The sequence below is a fragment of the Notamacropus eugenii genome, chromosome 7, assembly GCF_028372415.1.
Source record: "Notamacropus eugenii isolate mMacEug1 chromosome 7, mMacEug1.pri_v2, whole genome shotgun sequence".
NCBI classification, from domain to species: Eukaryota; Metazoa; Chordata; class Mammalia; order Diprotodontia; family Macropodidae; genus Notamacropus; species Notamacropus eugenii.
This window is the reverse complement of record NC_092878.1, coordinates 13,741,887-13,761,462: the sequence shown is the minus strand read 5'-3', so window position 1 is coordinate 13,761,462 and position 19,576 is coordinate 13,741,887.

Below are 19,576 nucleotides of genomic sequence, written 5' to 3'. Positions count from 1 at the left end.
TTAAACCTGTCCCCTGCTTGTTTCCCAGTTGAGTCTGATGTATTTCTGCACCAAATTGTGTGTGCTCAACTCTTTTATACATTTCAGATAAATGTGAAGTTCTTCATTTTTCGTGTTTGTATGTTCTTCTCATACACCCCAATTAAAAGTGTCAAATTCCCCTTTCTTCTTCCCACCCTAACGTATTCCTCCTTTTATCCTTCATTTTCCCCTCTTAAAATCCTTAGAACAGAACCATTCCATAATGAGGACCTTTGATTTTCTTATCAATTCCTCTCAAAGACAGGTTTTGAGGGAACACTTCTCACCCTAGTAGAATGGCAAATGTTTGAAAGAATGTGAAAAAATCGGGATGCTAAGTCACTGTTGGTGGAATTGTGGACTGATTTAACCACTTTGGAGAGCATCTGGAATTATGCCCAAAGAGATAGTAAACTGCCTATAGTCTTGGACCCAGAATCCTACTACTAGATCTGTTTCCCAAGATGATCAGGGAAAAAGGAAAAGAACCCATATGTTCTAAAATATTTATAGCAATTCCCTTTGTAGTGGCAAAGAACCATTGGGGAATGGCTGAACAAATTGTGGTATATGATTGTGATGGAATACTACAGTGCTATAAAAGGTGATAAGCTCAATGATCTTAGAAAAACATAGATTGCATGAAATAATGAAGAGTAAAATGAACAAAACCAAGGGAACAATGTATATAGTTACAGCAACATTGTTTTAAGAACAACTTTGAGTGACTAAGTCATATTGACTATTACATATACTCAAATTAACTACAAAGGACATATGGAGGAAGACATTACGTGCATCCAGAGAAAGAACTGATAAATATAAATACGTATAGAATGACTTTACACACACACACACACACACACACACACACACACACACACACAATGTAGGCATCTCAGGGGGGAGAAGAAAAAGAAAAAAATTGTATAATAACTTTATTATACATTTAAAAAGAATAGCAAGTTGCACATAAGAGATTTGCAGTTTCATGTACCATCATTTTTTCCCCTATTCTACTGTTATGGAAATGCTTGTTTTACTTCTTAAGTTCAGAATAAAATAAATAAAATTTAAAAAAAGAATGTCAGCACTATTGCTTAATATAGATCCTCCTAATCATTTAAACAAAATCTACCATTTTAGATTTCTCTTGAGTCTTGTATTTGGGTTTTAAAGTTACTCAGTTCTGATCTTTTCATCAGAAATGCTTTAAACTCCTCTATTCCATTAATGATCCATTCCAAGTCCATTCATTCTACTCTAGGAGGATTATACTCAGTTTTGCAGAGTAAGTTATTTGTTGTAAGCCTTTATCTTTTCCCTTTTGAGAATACTGTGTTCCAAGGTTTCCTCTTATTTGCAGTAAAATCTGTGTAGTAGCAGCAGTAAAGGCTGTGGTGATCCTCGCTGTGGTCCCTTGGTCCTTAAATTGCTTTTCCCTGAATGCTTATCATATCTTCTCTTTGGTGTGAGAGCTCTAGACTTTGGCTATATATTTCTGGGACTTTTAATTTTGGGGTTTCTTTCAATAGGGAATTGGTGGGTTCTTTACCATTCTACTTTACCCACTGGTTCAAATAAATCTGGCCAGTTTTCACTTATGATTTCTTTTTTAAAATTAATTTATTTATTTTCAGCTTTCAACAATCACTTCCATGAGTTTTAAATTTTCTCCCCTCCCTCCTCGAGATGGCATGTAATTTTATATGGGTTCTACACATACATTCCTATTAAACACATTTCACATTAGTCATGTTGCATAGAAGAATTAAAATGAATGGGTGAAACGATGAGAAAAATCCATACAAAACATAACATAACACAAGAGAAAATAATCTGCTTCATTCTGTGATCCAATTCGATAGTTCTTTCTCTGGATGTGGATGGCATTTTGCATCAAGAGTCCCTTGGGAATGTTTTAGGTTCTTGCATTACTGTGAAGGGCTAAGTCTGTCAGAAATAGTCCTCACACTCTGTGTCTACTACTGTGTATAATGTTCTCCTGGTTCTCCTTTCACCCAGCATCGGTTCTTATAAGTCTTTCCAGGTTTTTCTGAAGTTTGTCTGTTCATCTTTTCTTATAGCACAATCGTATTCCATTGCATTCATATACACAACCTGTTCAGCCATTCCCCAATTGATGGACATTCCCTTGATTTCCAGTTCTTGGCCATCACAATGAGAGCTGCTATAAATATTTTTCTACATGTGGGACCTTTTCCCATTTTTATGATCTGTTGGGGATACAGCCCTAGAAGCGGTATTGCTGGGTCAAAGGGTATGCACATTTTTGTAGCCCCTTGGGCATAGTTCCAAATTGCTCTCCAGAATGGTTAGATCAGCTCACAGCTCCACCAACAATGAATTAGTGTTCCAACTCTCCCACATCTTCTCCAATATTTATCATCTTCCTGTTTTGTCATGTTAGTCAATCTGATAGGTGTGATGTAGTCACTTATGATTTCTGGAAATGTAGTCCAGGCTTCCTGTTTTATCATAGTTTTCAAGGAGTCTAATGATTCTTAAATTCTCTAGCCTTAACCTGTTTTTCAGGTTAGTTTTTAAAAAATCAGATATTTTCCATTTTCTTCTATTTCTTTTCATCTGCTGGATTTGTTTTAATGATTCTTGATGTTTCATGGAGTAATTTATTTCTTTTTAGCCTATTCTAGTTTTCAAGAGTCCATGAATGGATGAGGTCTAACACTTTCTCTTTAAAGCCATTTTCTCCTTCTAAATCTTTCCTCAAGAGATTTTATTTCATTTTAAAATTTCTCCTGCTTTCAATTTCTTGATTCAGTTCTCTAACTCTAGTTCCTGAATTCGGTTCTTATGCCAACACCAGGCTCTGTTCCTGAGAAGGAGTGGTTGCTGTCACTTGGTTCCACTTTCAGTCATCTGGATTCCTGGGCTGACCTTAGCCTTCTACTATTAGAAATCCTTGTGGATCTTTGAATTTGAAGGAGCTGTATCTTTAGGGCCCTTTATGATGTTTTAACATAGAGTGTCAGGGACTTCAGAGGCCCTGAGCCAGGGGTGATCTGGTCAGACAGCTACTGGTACTGCTACTCTACTGGTTTTTGTTTGATCATGCTGCATAGCAGTTTCCAGCCTGGGGCTGTTTAATTACCTTAGTTGTACTAGGAAGCTATCCTGGACTAGTACTGGCTTTGTTGAATCCTCCTCTGCTAATGACACTTAGGATTCAATCTGGTACAAGCTTCAGGATTTTGTTGTAACAGGTGTGTTGGGGTTGAGTGATCTCCCAACTTGTCCTGAAATCCAGTTTTGCAAATATGACAAAAACAGGGACACTTTTTTGTTGTTGGAGGAGCTATAGAAAATCAGGTGTATTAATTTACTGCTTGTAAGACTGCGAACCAGCTCAACTGCTACAGAAAAAAATTGGGAATTATGCAAGAAAAGCTACTAAATTGTTTCAACCTTTTGATTCAGAGATTCTACTATTGGGTAACCTAAGGAGATTATTGACAATAAGAGAAAGCTCATTTGTACTAAGCATTCATAGCAGAATTATTTTTGATAACAGAAAAGTTGGAAATAAATATGTGTTCAGTGATTGGGGAAAGACTAAAGAAAGTATGCTAATATCGATGTAATATACTTTTTACTGTGTCATTAGGAATGTCAAATATAACTAGTTTTAAGTAACATGGGAACAGTTAGATGAAATAATGTCAGCTGAAAGACAACAGAACCCAAAGAGAAACAATCACTGACTATAATAGTATAAATACAGGCAATACTGATGGGCAAGAAAAGATGGGTTTAAATATATGTCTATGCTAGTACCGTAAGTTTCAAAATTAAAAAGAGATCCTTTCTGTTAATAGTGGATAAACTAAAAGCAGAAAGTAGCCTCTTGTAATCAGTTGTTTTGCTGGGTTATTTTTAGTAAATGTCCTTTGTAGGGTGGGGTTAATTGCGTGTTTGCTGGAAAGCATGTCTGTCAAATTTTTTTTAAAAGAGAACAAGTTGTGCAGAACTAGTTTCACTTTCTGAAAAAATAAAGTGGCTAAACTGGAAGGTAAGGGAAATGTCAAGAACACAGATTTCAACACTGAAACGTTGGATTTCAGTAAGGGATTTGATTAAGAATTTCAGAATTGTCTGGTGAGAAAGTCAAAGGATAGTGCAATTGGGGAGGTTAGAAACAGGTGGAACAATTAGACCCAAAGCCTGTTGAATAGTTGATTGATATCAACCTAGACCAGGGGTTCTTAACCTATGGAGTGTTCATTTTCTGAAGCGAGGTCTTTGAACTTGAATGGGAAAAAAAAAATCACATCTTTATCTTCATTAGCCTCTAACTAAAATTTAGCACTTTAATTATTTAAAAAATATTTTTTGAGAAGGGGTTAAAAAGCTTCAGCAGACTGCCAAAGGGGTCCATGATACAAAAAAAAGGATTATAACTTCTTGATCTAGAAGGATAGCTCTGGTAGAGTGCCATAGGGGTTTGTTTTGAACCCTGTTTGACTCATTAGCTACAGTGCAGTGGATGACAGGTCTGGAGTCGGGAAGACCTGAATTCAAATCTAGTCTCAGACATTTACAAGTTTAGGTGACCCTGGGCAAGTCACTTAAGCTCTGCCTCAGTTTCATTTGTGAGGTAGGGATAATAGTAATGCCTACCTCCCAGGGTTGTTATGTAGATCAAATGAAATAATATTTGCAGAGTATTTAGTGCAGTGCCTGGCACATAGTAAGCACTACATAAATGTTAGCTAACATTATTTTTTACTATTTTTATCCATACCATATTAAGGCAAATACGGCATGATTGTAAAATTTATTTATTTTAAAAAATTATTTTTTCAGCATTCATTAAAAAAATTTTGATTTCCAAATTCTCCACATCCCCCCATCCTCTTCCCAACACACTGAGAAGGTAAACAATATATCAGTTATCTACGTGAAGTCATGCAAAACACACTCTCATATTGACCATGTTGCACAAAAAAGAAGTTAGCTTTGGTTTGCACTGAGTTCATCAGTTTTTCTCTTTGGAGATGGATAGCGGAACTATCTGGGATCATTGAATTGATCAGAGTAGCTAAGTCTTTCACAGTTTATCATGGTGCAATATTACTGTTACCATGTGCAAGTTATCCTGATGCTCACTTTGCTTTGCGTCAGTTCAAATAAGTGCCATGACCAGTTAAACTACCAAACTATCAAAAATTATTTTGTTGAGCTAGAAAAAATAATAACCAAAGTTATTGGTTATTGGAAGAACAAAAGGTTAAGACTGTCAAAGGAATTAATGAAAAAAATGTGAAGGAAGGTGGCTTAGCCATACCAGTTCTAAAACTTATAAAGCAACCACTATCAAACCTATTTGGTACTGGCTAAGAAACAGAGTGGTGGATCAGTGGAATAGATGAGGTACACAAGACACAGTAGTAAATGACTACAGTTAATTTATTGTTTGATTTGCAAGACTCCAGCTTCTGGGATAAGAATTCACTGTTTGTCAAAAACTGCTGGGAAAACTGGAAAATAGTATAACAGAAACTAGTCATAGACCAACATCTCATATCACACACTAAGATAAGGTAAAAAATAGGTATAAGAGGAGTAGAAAGTAGGTCAAACTTCCACTGCTTCAGCACAGTTCTGGGCAAATAAGCATCCTCTAGCAGCCAGATCTCCATGTGCTTCAGTGTTGCCCTGGGAAATGCAGAAATAACATCTGGGCCTCAGCACATACCAGATACTACCACTAGGACCTCAGCTCAGCACCAGGTAAGCTGTCAGACCCTTAAGTCCTCCAACAGTGCCAGCCACCCCCATCTCCCCTCAGCACAGCCCAAAATATGAAGGTCCTCCAGGGGCAACATTAGCACAACACAGGGTAAACCATTAGGACCTGCAGTCAGGGGTATAAGAAACCTGAGACAGTGCCCCTTCCACCCAGGTGCAGAGCTCAAATTTAAAAGAAAGGAAAAAGGCCAAAAAAATCAGCAAAACAACAACATAAAAATCTGACCATAGAAAGTTATTATGGTGTAGTGCCAAGGGAATATTTGCATGGTCTACGGAGGCCATGAATATCCTGCTGCAATTCTGAATCACAAAATATAACAGATTCTTCACATGGAAGACAGAACCAAAACATTTATTCAGACACCAAAAGCCAAATCCATCATAATAACAAAGACATCTATACACAATGACAATGCAAAGGGCAACATGAGCCCCAAGCCTTCCTTCTGTTAGGCTTCCTACAAACCAACTCCCTTAAACAAATCACAAACAGATTACCTTAAACAAAATGCCCTTCAATCCCCACAGCCAGCTGTGGGCTTTCCTGCATGTTTCAGTTCTGACTGCTCTCTCACTAATTTCACCTCAGCTCCACTCTAGCTTCACCTCTTCCTGTTCCGTCCTTTCAGCAAACTCCTCCCGCCACAGATTCCATGTCACTCAGACTTCCATGTCACCCAGGTAGGGGCTTATTAATGGATGGGAAAGATCTTCCTATTTAAATTACCATTCCATATGGTGATAAGGAAGTCCAAGACACAAGCTCAAAAGAACATAATGTCAAAACACTTATAGGCAAAATCCCAAAGAAGATTGGGAGGTGGTCTCAAGTCCAGAAAGAATTCATGGAAGAGCTCAAAAAGGAGCTTAAAAATCATATAAGAGAGGTAGAAGAAAAAATGGGAAAAGAAATGAGAGTGATGCAAAAGAATCATGAAAAAAGAGTCAAAAACTTGGAAAACTGTTTAAAAAGTACAATTGGCCAAATGAAAAAGAAAGTACACAAGCTAATTGAAAATGACAACTCAAAAGTTAGAATGGGGCAAGTGGAAGTTAATAACTCTATGAGACATCAAGAGTCAAATTAAAGAGAATGAAAAAAATGGAAAAAAATATGGAATACCTCATGGGAAAAACAACTGATATGGAAAATAGATCCAGGAGAGACAAAATCAGAATCATTGGATTACCTGAAAGTCATAAACAAAAGGAGGACCTGGACAGCATTTCAAGAAATTATCAAGAAAAACTGCCCTAATATCCTGGAACCCGAGGGCAAAACAGGCATTAAAACAATCCACTGATCACCTCTGGAAAGAGATGTCAAAATAAAAATTCCAAGGAACATAACCAAATTTCATAACTATCAGGTCAAGGAAAAATGCTGCAAGTAGCCAGAAAGAAACAATTCAAATACTGGGGAGTCACAATCAAGATTTCACAGGACTTGGCAGCTACAACTTTGAAGGATCAGAGGTTATGGAACATGATATTCCAGAAGGCAAATCAGCAAGGACTACAACCAAGAATCATTTACCTGGCAAAATTAATTTCTTTTTTTTGTAAGATAGGGTTATTTAAGTATTTTATTTCATATTTTGATAATCTAGGCAATCTATATTTTTTGAAGATATTCATCCATTTCACTTAGATTATCAGCTGCATGGCACATAATTAAGCAAAATAGCTCCTGATAATTGCTTTAATTTCATCTTCATTGGTAGGGGATTTACCTTTTTTTAATTTTTGATACTGCTCAGTTGGCTTTCTTCATTTTTAAAAAAAAATAGCCAATTTTTTATCTAGTTTGCTTTTTTCCAATAAACCAGTTTTTAGTTTTATTAATTAGTTATTTTTTTCCTTTTAATTTTTATTATTTCTTCTTAAGTTTTTGGGATTTCTACTTTGATGTGTAATTAGGGATTAAAATGCCCCTGCTTAGTTTTATTAATTGCGTATCTGATTCATTGATCTGCTTTTTTTCTTTTTTATTCATGTAAGCATTTAGAGATATAAAATTTCCCCTAAATACTGCTTTGGCTAGATCTCATAAATTTGGGAATATTGTCTCATTGTTGTCATTCTTTTTAACCACATTATTGATTTCTATGATTTGTTATTTGTCCCTCTTATTCCTTGGGATTTTAAAATTCATTTTAAATCTGTTTCCACAGCTCTTTACTGAATGATTTTTATTGTTTTATGGTCTGAAAATAGTGCATTTACTATTTCTACTTTTCTGCATTAGTTTGGGAGGTTCTTATGCTCCAATATATGGTCATTTTTTGTGAAGATGCTACGTACAGCTGAGGAAAAGATATTCAATTCCCATTCAAATTCCTTCAGAGGTCTATTATTCTAGCTTCTCTAAAATTGTATTCATCTCCTTAACTTCTTTCTTGCTTATTTTATTTTTTAGATTTCTTAGCTCTGAGAGAGGAAAGTTGAGGTCCATCACTAGTATCATTTTACTGTTTATTTCCTCCTGTAACTCATTTAACTTTTCCTTTATGAATTTGGATGCTCTGCCATTCATGGCATATATGTTTAGTGTTGCCATTATATCATTACATATGTTACTTTTTAGCAAAATGTAGTTTTCCTGATCATCTCTTTTAATTATGCCTATTTTTGCTTTTGCTTTGTCTGAAAACGTTTGCTATCTCTACCTTTTCCCCCTTCACCTAAAGCATAGTAGACTCCATTGTAGCCTCTTATTTGAACTATTTGTGTCTTTCTGTTTCAAGTGTGTTTCTTCTAAACAGCATATTGTTGAATTCTGGTTTCTAATGCACTCTGCTTTCTGCTTCCATTTTTTGGGTGAGTTCATCCTATTCACATTCACAGTTATGATCACTAACTGTGTATTTCCCACATCCTATTTTCTTCTGCTTATTATTCTTTCTCTCTCTCTTTTAATTCTGTCCCTTTTCAAAAGCCTGTTTTATTTTTGATCCTTGATTTCCTTAATTCACTCTTCATTTTATCACTCCTCTCTCCTTTCTCTTATTCCCTTCCTCTTCTGTTTCCTTGTTGGGTAAGATAAATTTCTATACCTAACTGAGTACACACACACACACACACACACACACACACACACACACACACACACACACTCTTCCCTCTTTAAACTAATTCTGATGACATTGAAGTTCATTTCCCCCTCCATTTTAAAAGCTATTCCTTACACATCTTTTTTATATTAGATAATTGTCCTTATTCTTTCTTTCCCTTCCCCCCTTTCCTAGTGCATCCTTCTTTCTCACCCCTCCATTTTTTGGAGATGATTCCATTATAGTCAACTTGTTCCAATGTCCTCTGTCTTTGTATACTCCTTCTAACTGTCCTAATAATGATAAAGTTCTTAGGAGTTATAAGTATCATCTTGACACATAAGAATGTAAACAGTTTAACCTTATTAATTTCCTTGTGATTTTACTTTCATACTCACCTTTTTATGCTTCTCTTGAGTCTTGTGGTTGAATGTCAAGTTTTCTGTTCAGCTCTGGTCTGGTGCAGTAGACAGGGCACTGGCCCTGGAATCATGAAGGCTTCAGTTCAAATTTGACTTCACACCCTTACTAGCTGTGTGGCCCTTAACCATGTTTGCCTCAGTTTCCTCATCTGCAAAATGAACTGGAGAAGGAAATGGCAATCCTCCAGTATTTTTGCCAAGAGAACCTCAAATGGGGTCACAAGAGTCAGAAACCATTCAGATCAACAAAAGTCTTCAATTTCATTAAATACCCATTTATTCCCTGAAAGATCTTTTTCAATTTTGCTGAGTAGGTCATTCTTTGTCATACTCCTATCTCTTTTGCCTTCTGGAATATATTCTAAGTCATCTGATCCTTTAATGTGGGAACTGTTAAATCTAGTGAGATCCTGATAGTGCATCTATGGTAGTTGAATAGTTTCTTTCTGGCTGCTTTCAGTATTTTTTCTTTGATCTAGGGGATCTGGAATTTGGCTGTAGTATTCCTAGGAATTTTCATTTTGGAATCTCTTTCAGGAAGTGATAAATGGAGTCTTTCAATTTTTTTTTTTTTACCATCTAGTTTTAAGATTTTGGTGTAGTTTTCCTTGATAATCTCTTGAAAGATCGTGTCTAGTAGGTTCTTTTTTTGATCATGGCTTTCAGGTAGTCCAATAATTCTTAAATTGTCTCTTTCTGATCTCTTTTCCATGTTAGTTATTTTTCTGATGAGGTAGTTTATATTTTCTACTTTTTACTTTTTTAAAACTTCTTTTGTTGTTTTGGTGATGTCTCATGGATGCATCAGCTTGACTTGTGTAATTCTAATTTTTAAGGGATTATTTTCTTTAGTGATCTTTTGTATGTCTTTCACCATTTGGCCAATTCTGTTTTTCAAGGTGATATTTTCTTCAGCATTTTTTATGTCTCCTTCTTACCAAGCTATTAATTCTTTTTTTTTCATTATTTCTTGCCTCACTCTCATTACTTTTCTGAATTTTTCCTCTATCACTCTTACTTGCTTTTAAAAATAATTTTTGTGGTCTTTTCTAGGAATTCTTTTGGGGCTTGTGCCTACTTAGCATTATTTTTCCTTTATGGTTTGGCTTGTAGTTGTTTGTATATTATTTTCTCCTGAGTTTGTGTCTTGATCTTTCATGTCACTATAGTAACTTTTTATGGTCAAGTTCTTTTTTGTTTATGTTGTTTTCTCATTTTTCTAGTCTATTTCTTGACTTTGAACTTTATGTTAAAATTGGACGTTGCTTACCTGGTAGAAGATGTGCTATCCCAAGCTTTAGGTGTTTTTTTTTTTCACAGTGCTTTTTTTTGAGAATAGTTTTTGGGCTTTGTAAGTTTTTGGTGTTTTATGGTTGTGTGATCTGGGGAGAGTTCTTGTTACTGCTCTCCTGGTCTGTCCTCTTGTCCTTAATCAGGAAGGTCCCTTGTGGCTAGCACTCCTTTCCACATTGGAACTGTGACCCACAACTGTGTGTGGGACATTTAGGTGCTGTCAGGATCCCCATGCCAAGACCACTTCCCTCTTTTTATTTCTTTGCTTTTTACTATTAGGAGACACTCTGTTTTCCAGAGCTAAGGCCCAGCAAGAAAGCTGTGCCCTAAGCTGGTCATAACAACCAATTCTTAGTTCTCACTTCTACATGAACTCTGCTGCAGCAAAATCCCAGAATCATTTCACACCAGCCCCAGGTCATCCCTGAACTCAGATGAGCACCTGTTCGTCTGAACCACATTCTGGTCATGAAGCCCTGCTGCGAAGCCAACTCACTTCATTGTTGCCGTAACTCTTTCATTGCCATTGCTGTAATTCACTGTGTGTTTCTTTGTCTAGATGCTGCTTTGTTGATCAAGGTTTGGTCTTGATAAAGTGAGTCTCCTCAGTATTAGAGCATTTACCAGGACACATATTTAGTTTTCCTTCCTCCAATGGAATAGAGAAGATTTTTTTTGCCAAAAGCCTCTGTGAACTCCTTGGTTCTATTTTTCAGAGTTTAACAGTTGATGTATAACCTCTGTGAGCTTTGGTATTTTCAGAGTTAACAGTTGTTGCATAACTTCTGTGGCTCATTGTTCGTTTATTTTCAGGGGTTGACAGTGCCAAAATGTCAGCACAAGTATTCCTTGCAATCTCTTTCTGATCACTTGTCCAATCCCCTTAGCATCTTTGGTCTGGAAACTCTTGAAGCTTCTGCTGCTGCTGTCACAACTAACTCCAAGATCCATTGCTGCTATTGCCCTAGTGTGGGCTATGGGCCAGATCCAATCCCAATGTCACAGACCTTCAGACCTCCTAAGTTGTTTTGTGTAGAAAAATGTCTCTCCTTGATCTTTTGTTGGCTGTGCCAATCCAGAATTTGATTTGGTGCATTTTTTTAAAGTTGTTTGGAGGGAAAAGTTGGGAGAACTTGAATTAAATTTATTTTGTTTAATTTTCATTTCTTTTGATACTCAGAGAGTGAAGGGGATCATGGGAGATGGGCATCTCAGAAGCAAGTTCTGATGTGTCATAGGATTTTATTTTTTATTTTAAAAATTAATTTATTTTCAGTTTTAAATATTTATTTCCACAAGATTTTGAGTTCTAAATTTTCTCCCCATCTCTCCCTCCCACCTTGATATGGCATACATTCTGATAACCCCTTCACCCAATCTGCCCTCCATCTTATCTCCCCTCATCTCCTCCCCCATTACTTTCTTGTAGGGCAAGATAGATTTCTATGCCCCATTGCCTATATATCTTATTTACCAGTTGCATGTAAAAACAATTTTTAACATTTGTTTTATAACTTTGATTTCCAGATTCTCTTCCTTCTTCCCTCTCCACCCACCCTCATTGAGAAAGCAAGCAATTCAATATAGGTTATACATGTGTGGTTATGCAAAATACTTTTATAATAGTCATGTTGTAAAAGACTAACTATATCTCCTTCCATCCTATCCTGATCCCCACTAATTCTATTTTCAACTTTGACCCTGCCCCTTTTCAAAAGTGTTTGCTTCTTATTATTTCCTTCCCCAATCTGCCCTCTCTTCTATCACCCCCCTCTCTTATCCCCTTCCCTCTTACATTCCTGTAGGATAAGATACCCAATTGAGCGTGTATGTTATTCCCTCCTAAGCCAAATCCAATGAAAGTAAGATTCACTCATTTCCTCTCACCTCCCTCCTCTTCTCCTCCATTGTGAAACCTTTTTCTTGCCTCTTTTTTGTGAGATAATTTGCCTCATTCTATTTCTCCCTTTCTCATTCTCCCAATATATTCCTCTCTCACTTTTTAATTTTATTTTTTTAGATATTATTCCTTCATATTCAACTCACTGACTCAATCATCTATCTGTCTATCTGTCTATCTATCCATCCATTTATCTTTCCTCCAACTACCTTAATACCAAGCAAGTTCTCATGAGTTACAAACATCATCTTTCCATGTAGCAATGTAAACAGTTCAAATTTAGTAAGTCCCTTATGATTTCTCTTTCCTGCTTACCTTTTCATGCTTCTCTTGATTCTTATATCTGAAAGTCAAATTTTCTATTCAGTTCTAGTCTTTTCATCAAGAATGCTTGAAAGTCCTCTATTTTTTTGAAATTCCATTTTTCCCCCTGCAGTATGATACTCTCTTTTGCTAGGTAGGTGATTCTTGGTTTTAATCCTATCTCCTTTGACCTCTGGAATATCATATTCCAAGCCCTGTGATCCTTTAATGTAGAAGCTGTAAGATCTTATGTTATCCTGATTGTATTTCTACAATACTTGAATTGCTTCTTTCTGGCTGCTTGCAATATTTTCTCCTTGACCTGGGAATGCTGAAATTTGACTACAATATTCCTAGGAGTTTTCCTTTTGGGATTTCTTTCAGGAGGTGATTGGTGGATTCTTTCCATTTTTATTTTACTCTCTGGTTCTAGAACATCAGGGCAGTTTTCCTTAATAATTTCTTTAAAGGTGGTATCTAGGCTCTTGTTTTGATCGTGGCTTTCAGGTAGTCCAATAATTTTAAAATTATCTCTCCTGGATCTATTTTCCAGGTCAGTGATATTTTCCAATGAGATATATCATGTTGTCTTCTATTTTTTAATTCTTTTCATTCTGTTTTATAATTTCTTGATTTCTCATAAACTCCTTAGCTTCTATTTAGTCCATTCTAATTACTAAGGAATTGTTTTCTTTTGTGAGCTTTTGGATCTCTTTTTCCATTTGACCAATCCTACTTTTTAAGGTGTTCTTCTCCTCATTGGCTTGGGTTAGTCTATTTTTTTTAAAGTGTTGTTTTATTCAGCATTTTTTGTGTCTCCTTTAGCAAGCTGCTGACTCGTTTTTCATGATTTTCTTGAATCACTCTCATTTCGATTTCTAACTTTCCCTCTACTTCTTTTACTTGATTTTCAAAGTTCTTTTTGAGCTCTTTTATGACCCGAGACCAATTTATATTTTTCTTGGAGGGTTTGGATGTGAAACTTTGACTTTGTTGTCTTCTGGTTGTATGTTTTGATCTTGTCACCAAAGTAAGATTCTAGTCTGACTTTCTTTCCTTTGTTTGCTCATCTTCCCAGCCAAATACTTGGCTTTCTAACTCTTTATCAAGGTAAGGCTCTGCTTCCAGTGGGGATGAGTGTGGGTGTACTATCCCAGGCTTCAGGGGTTTTGTATCAGCTGCTTGATCCCCCACTATCTGTGAGCCCAGAGTTCTGGAAGCTGCTGCTGCTGCCACCACCTCTGCCAGTAGGGACTCCTCTTCCACCTCAGGGCTGGGGCTGAACCCCAGCAGGACCATGCCCCACCCCCACTCAGGCCTGACAGTTTTCCCACTGACCTCTAGGCTGTCTATGAATTTGTGGGTGAGAAGTTTGGAAACTGCCACACCTGTTAGCGATTCAGTCCCCTGAGGCCTGCTCTGACCAATCTGTTCTGGCATGGCCATGCTGGACTGTGCTCCATTCTGCTCCCAACACTGTGTGATAGACACTTCCTGTTTATCTTCTAGGCTCTCTTGGGCTGGAGATTTGTTTCGCTCCATCATTTTGTGGGTTCTACAGCTTTAGAATTTGTTTAGAATAATTTTTTACAGGTATTTGTAGGGTTTTGAGGGAAGAGTTCAAACAGGTCTCTGCTTTTAGTATGCTCTCTTGGTTCTGCCCAAGATCATAGGATTTTAAATCATAGGAATTGGAGCTGGAAGGGTCCTAATCATGAAGTCCTCTAGTTTAATATCTGAGAAAAGAAAGCCTCAGATGGATTATATGTCTTAAGGTCAGGTAGTAAAAAGCAGAGATATTGTTTGAACACAAATGCTCTGACATCCCATGTCACCAGGGGCTACTCTTCATTATGCCTCAATGCCCTGATCAGTCCCCCTAACATGCTCCTTTCCTTTTTTCTGGATGGGGAATTATCCTCAGGGCCAAGACACCTGTATGCTTTCCCCAGCTCAAACACTGTTTGGTTTACACTCCACCTGCTCTCCCCTTGCTCTGATATCTCTATACAGACACTTCAGAGGTTAATTCCTAAACTGTATTTGTCCTTTCTGAGGTTCAGGTCTTACAGCAGTTCCAGATAGAGATGAAAATAAGAAAGAGAAAGAATCAAATCTCAGGGACTTCCAAATAATTGTTGAATTAACATTGCTATCAACCAAACACATGCTGTCAAATGCACAGGATCAGGAGAGAAAGTGTTAGGGACAAATCATGCTAATTGAAACAAAATGGTAATTTATGAACATTCATATTCCTTTCCTTTGTTTTCTCCACCTACTTCTCATTCTTTCATCCAAACATTTTGTTTCTACATTCATAGATAATTAAATAATCTACATTTTCTTGTGGGAAGGGGACTGGTCAGAAAGGGGAGGAGGCAGTCCTTGAAGTAGGCCCATATATTTCTGTCCTGGTTTCAGTTTAAGTGAATGTGGAATCTCAGGAGAATCTGTTTTCTATGATGACTAGGGGTTAATACTGTATAAAGACAAAAAAGTCTTGTAGTTGCCCTTAGAGTAAGAAATGATAATCCAAGGGATGCTGAGTCAGATCTGAATGGTTATGCAAAAGAGATGACCTACTTTTTTATTGCTATGCTCTTTCCTTCAGGAGGCAGTACTACTTTGCATTCCACCTCCCTGCCTCCACCACAGCCATTTGGAGGACTGCCCTATGTCCCCTCCCACCCTGCCACAGGCCAACAGTGTCACTGGTGTTTGTTTTTTCCTAATCCTAGGTGAATGAGTAATCCAAGGTGGAGGCAGTGGCAGTGACTTTGTGAGGTCCAGATCTCCATTAGTGATAGGAGGGGCAAGAACTGGTTAGCGTGCTGGCAGTAAAATATCTCAGCCCACAAGAAGAGTAGCCCAGTCCAGCAGTCTGAACAGCAGCATAGCCTAACAGCGGATTTGTTCAGCTTCATAGTAGACCAACCTGTCTTTCACTTTTTGAGGAGCCAGCCCAATAGAATGATGCCAGACACTAATGCCTGTCATGCAAAGCTATGGATGAGGTGGGGGAGGATACTTCCTGGTGCAAGTGTCTGGAGAAACTCCAGCCACACTTGTTCTCCAGGTGTATGTCTCATTCGCCTTAAGTGCCCTTAAGGCGCTAGCCCACTCTCCCCCATGAACTCTGCATCTTTTTGGGGGAGAGCAAGTCTCGGGTTTTTGGGGGATTGTTTTGTAACTACTCTTGTTATAACGGTTTGGTAAATAACTTTTCTAAATGCTAATTGTTGTCTACCACAGACCTGCACAACTTGGCAATAGGTAGGGTCCAAAATTAAAATAGACTGAACTTCAGGCCACAGTTGGATTTTTAGTGGCTCACTTTCTAAGTAAAGGTGTAATTATGATTAAACTATTTTGCAAATAAACCATATTTTAAAAAGAGGAAATTTCAATTAATATAAATTAATTGTATTTATTATTTAAGATTTTCATTTGTCATGAAATCACATTAATGTTAAAAATTACTTTGCTAAGTGATACAAGTTTTAATACTTTTTCACATTTTCTTCTTGATTTACTAAATTTCTTACTGATTAACTAAATTAAGTGGGATGAATTTCAATCTTATTTGATCCTCACAGCAACATTTTCAGGTAGGTGCTGTTATTAATTCCATTTACAGAGACAAACAAAGGGTACATTCCTTGCCCAGGGTCACATAGTTAATAACTTTTTGAGGTCAGATTTGAACCCAGGTCTTCCTGATTCCTGGCTCTGCTTGTTATTCATTTCACCACCAGTCACATATACAATTTGTATAAGTCATGGTTCATGTCTTCATAGGAACGACCACAGTCTGGAGGGAGAATAGGACATATGCAAATGTGAATACATTGTATGAATGAGAGTGCTAAGGGTGCTTCAAACTGAAGGTTTTCAACCTTTTTTTTGTGTCATGGAGTACATTGGGAATCTGGTGAAACCTGTGGACCACTTATCAGAATGTTTTTAAATGCCCAAAATGAAATACAAGGGATTACAAAGGAAGTCAATTATATTGAAATGTATTTTCAATATATATAATTTTAAAAGTTCATGGAGTTCAGGTTATGAACCCTGACAAACTAAGTGTTTTTGTCTTATCAAAAGGTCATTCCTCTAGTGGGTAGTGGTAAGAGGGATACAAGGAAAGTCCAAGAAGGAATTTGTTCTTTGGTAAAGATTACTTTAAAAAAATTTTTTTAAATTTATTTTTTACATATATTTTCTCAATTACATACAAACATTTTTTAACATTCATTTTTAAAAATTTTGAGTTCCAAATTCTCTCTTCCCCTCCCTTCCCTCTGCCCTCCTTAAGAAGACAAGCAATTTAATATAAATTACATATGTTCAGTCATGCAAAACATTTCCATATTAGCTATGTTGCCAAAGAAAGCACAAACCAAAAGAAAAATTCCACATTAATAAAGTAAAAAAAAAAATGCTTCAATCTGTATTCAGACTGCATCATTCTTTCTCTGGTACACAGCATTTTTTATCACAAATACTGTGGAATTGTCTTGGATCATTGTGTTGCTAAGAATAGGTAAGTCATTCACAGCTGATATTCAAACAATATTGCTATTACTGTGTACAATATTCTTCTGGTTCTGTTTATTTCACTGTGCATCATTTCATGTAACTCCAGATTTTTCTAAAAAGTTCTTGTTTGCCATTTATTTTTTTTATTAATTTAAAAAATTTTTTAAAATTTTTAATGTTCTACAATCACTACCATAAAATTTAGATTTTTTCCCCCCTACCCATCCCCGATGACCCCCCTTCCTCCCCAAGACAGCATGCAATTCTATATAGGATCTACACATACTTTCCTATTGAATATGTTTTCACTATAGTCATGCTGAGTAGATGAACTAAAATAAATGGAAGAAATCATATAACAAATCAAAACATAATACACACACACAAAAATGATATGCTGCATTCTGTGAATGAATTCCATATTTCTTTCTCTGGGTGTGGAAGGCATTTTGCCTTAGAAGACCATTGGGAATTTTTTTTTTTAAGTTCTTGCGTTGCTACAAAGTTCCATGTCTACCAGAAAAAAACTCTCCCACACTGTGGTCGTTGCTGTGCACAGAGTTCTCCTGGTTCTGCTCTTTTGCTCAGCATCAGGTCATATAAGTCCTTCCAGGCCACTCTGAAGTCTTCTTGTTCATCATTTCTTATGGCACAATAGTACTCCATTACATTCATATGCCATAATTTATTCAGCCATTCCCCAATTGATGGACATCCCCTTGATTTCCAGTTTTTGGCAACTACAAAGAGAGCTGCTATAAATATTTTTGTACATGTGGGACCCTTTCCCATTTTTATGATCTCTTGGGGATACAGTCCTAGAAGCGATATTGCTGGGTCAAAGGGTATGCACATTTTTGGAGCCCTCTGGTCATAGTTCCAAAACCGCTCTCCAGAATGGTTGAATGAGTTCACAGCTCCACCAACAAGGAATTAGTGTTCCAAGTCTCCCACATCCTCTCCAACATTTATCATTTTTCTGTTCTGTCATGTTTGCCAATCTTATAGGTGTGATGTGGTACCTCAGAGTTGTTTTGATTTACATCTCTCTAATCAAAAGTGATTTAGAACATTTTTTCATATGATTATAGATATCTTTAATTTCTTCCTCTGAAAATTGCCTGTTCATATCCTATGACCATTTATCAAGTGGGGAATGACTTGTATTGTTGTACATTTGACTGAGTTCTCTATATATTCTAGACATGAGGTCTTTCTCTCCAAGATTAGCTGTAAAAATTCTTCCCCAATTTACTACATCCCTCTGAATTTTGGTTGCATTGGGTTTGGTTGTGCAAAAACTTTGTTTGCCATTTCTTACAGCACAATAGTATTCCACTGCAATCATATATCACAACTTCATCAGCCATTCCCCAGATGATGGGCATTCCTTCAATGTCCAGTTCTTTGCCACTGTGGGGCAGCTAGGTGGTGCAGTGGATAGAGCACCAGTGCAGGTGTCAGGAGGACCTGAGTTCAAATCTCACCTCAGATGCTTGACACTCACTAGCTGTGTGACCTTGGGCAAGTCATTTAACCCCAATTTCCTCATTCTGGGTCTTCTCCAGTCATCCTGATGACTGGATTCAGATGGTTCTGGAGGAGAAGTGAGGCCGGTGACCTGCACAGCCCTCCCTCACTCAAAACAAAGTCAAGTGCAAGTCATGTCATCATTTCTCTGATGGCATGGTCTTCTTTGTCAACAAAGGATGAACACACACACACACACACACACACACTTTGCCACCACAAAAAAAATTGCTGCTATAAATATTTGTGTGCATTTTCTTTTTCTTTGACTTCTTTGCGGTACAGACCTTGTAGAGTTATTGCTGGGTCATGCACAGTTTTATAGTGCTTTGGACATAGTTAGAAATTGCTCTCCAGAGTGGTTGGATCAGTTTATAACTCCACCAACAATGCATTGGTGTCCCTATTTTTTCACATCCCCTCCAGCATTTGTCATTTTCCTTTCTGTCATATTACCCAATCTGATAAGTAGGAGTTGGTATCTCAGAGTTGTTTTAATGTGCATTGCTCTAATCAACAGTGATTTAGAGCATTTTTTGTATTACTATAGATAGCTTTGATTTCTTCTTCTAAAAACTGTCTATTCATATCCTTGACCATTTATCAATTGGAGAATGACTCATATTCTTATAAATTTGACTAGGTTCCTTATAAATTTGAGCAATGAGGTCTTTACCAGATAAACTTGCTGTAAAAAGTTCTGCACATGCCCTCTTCCC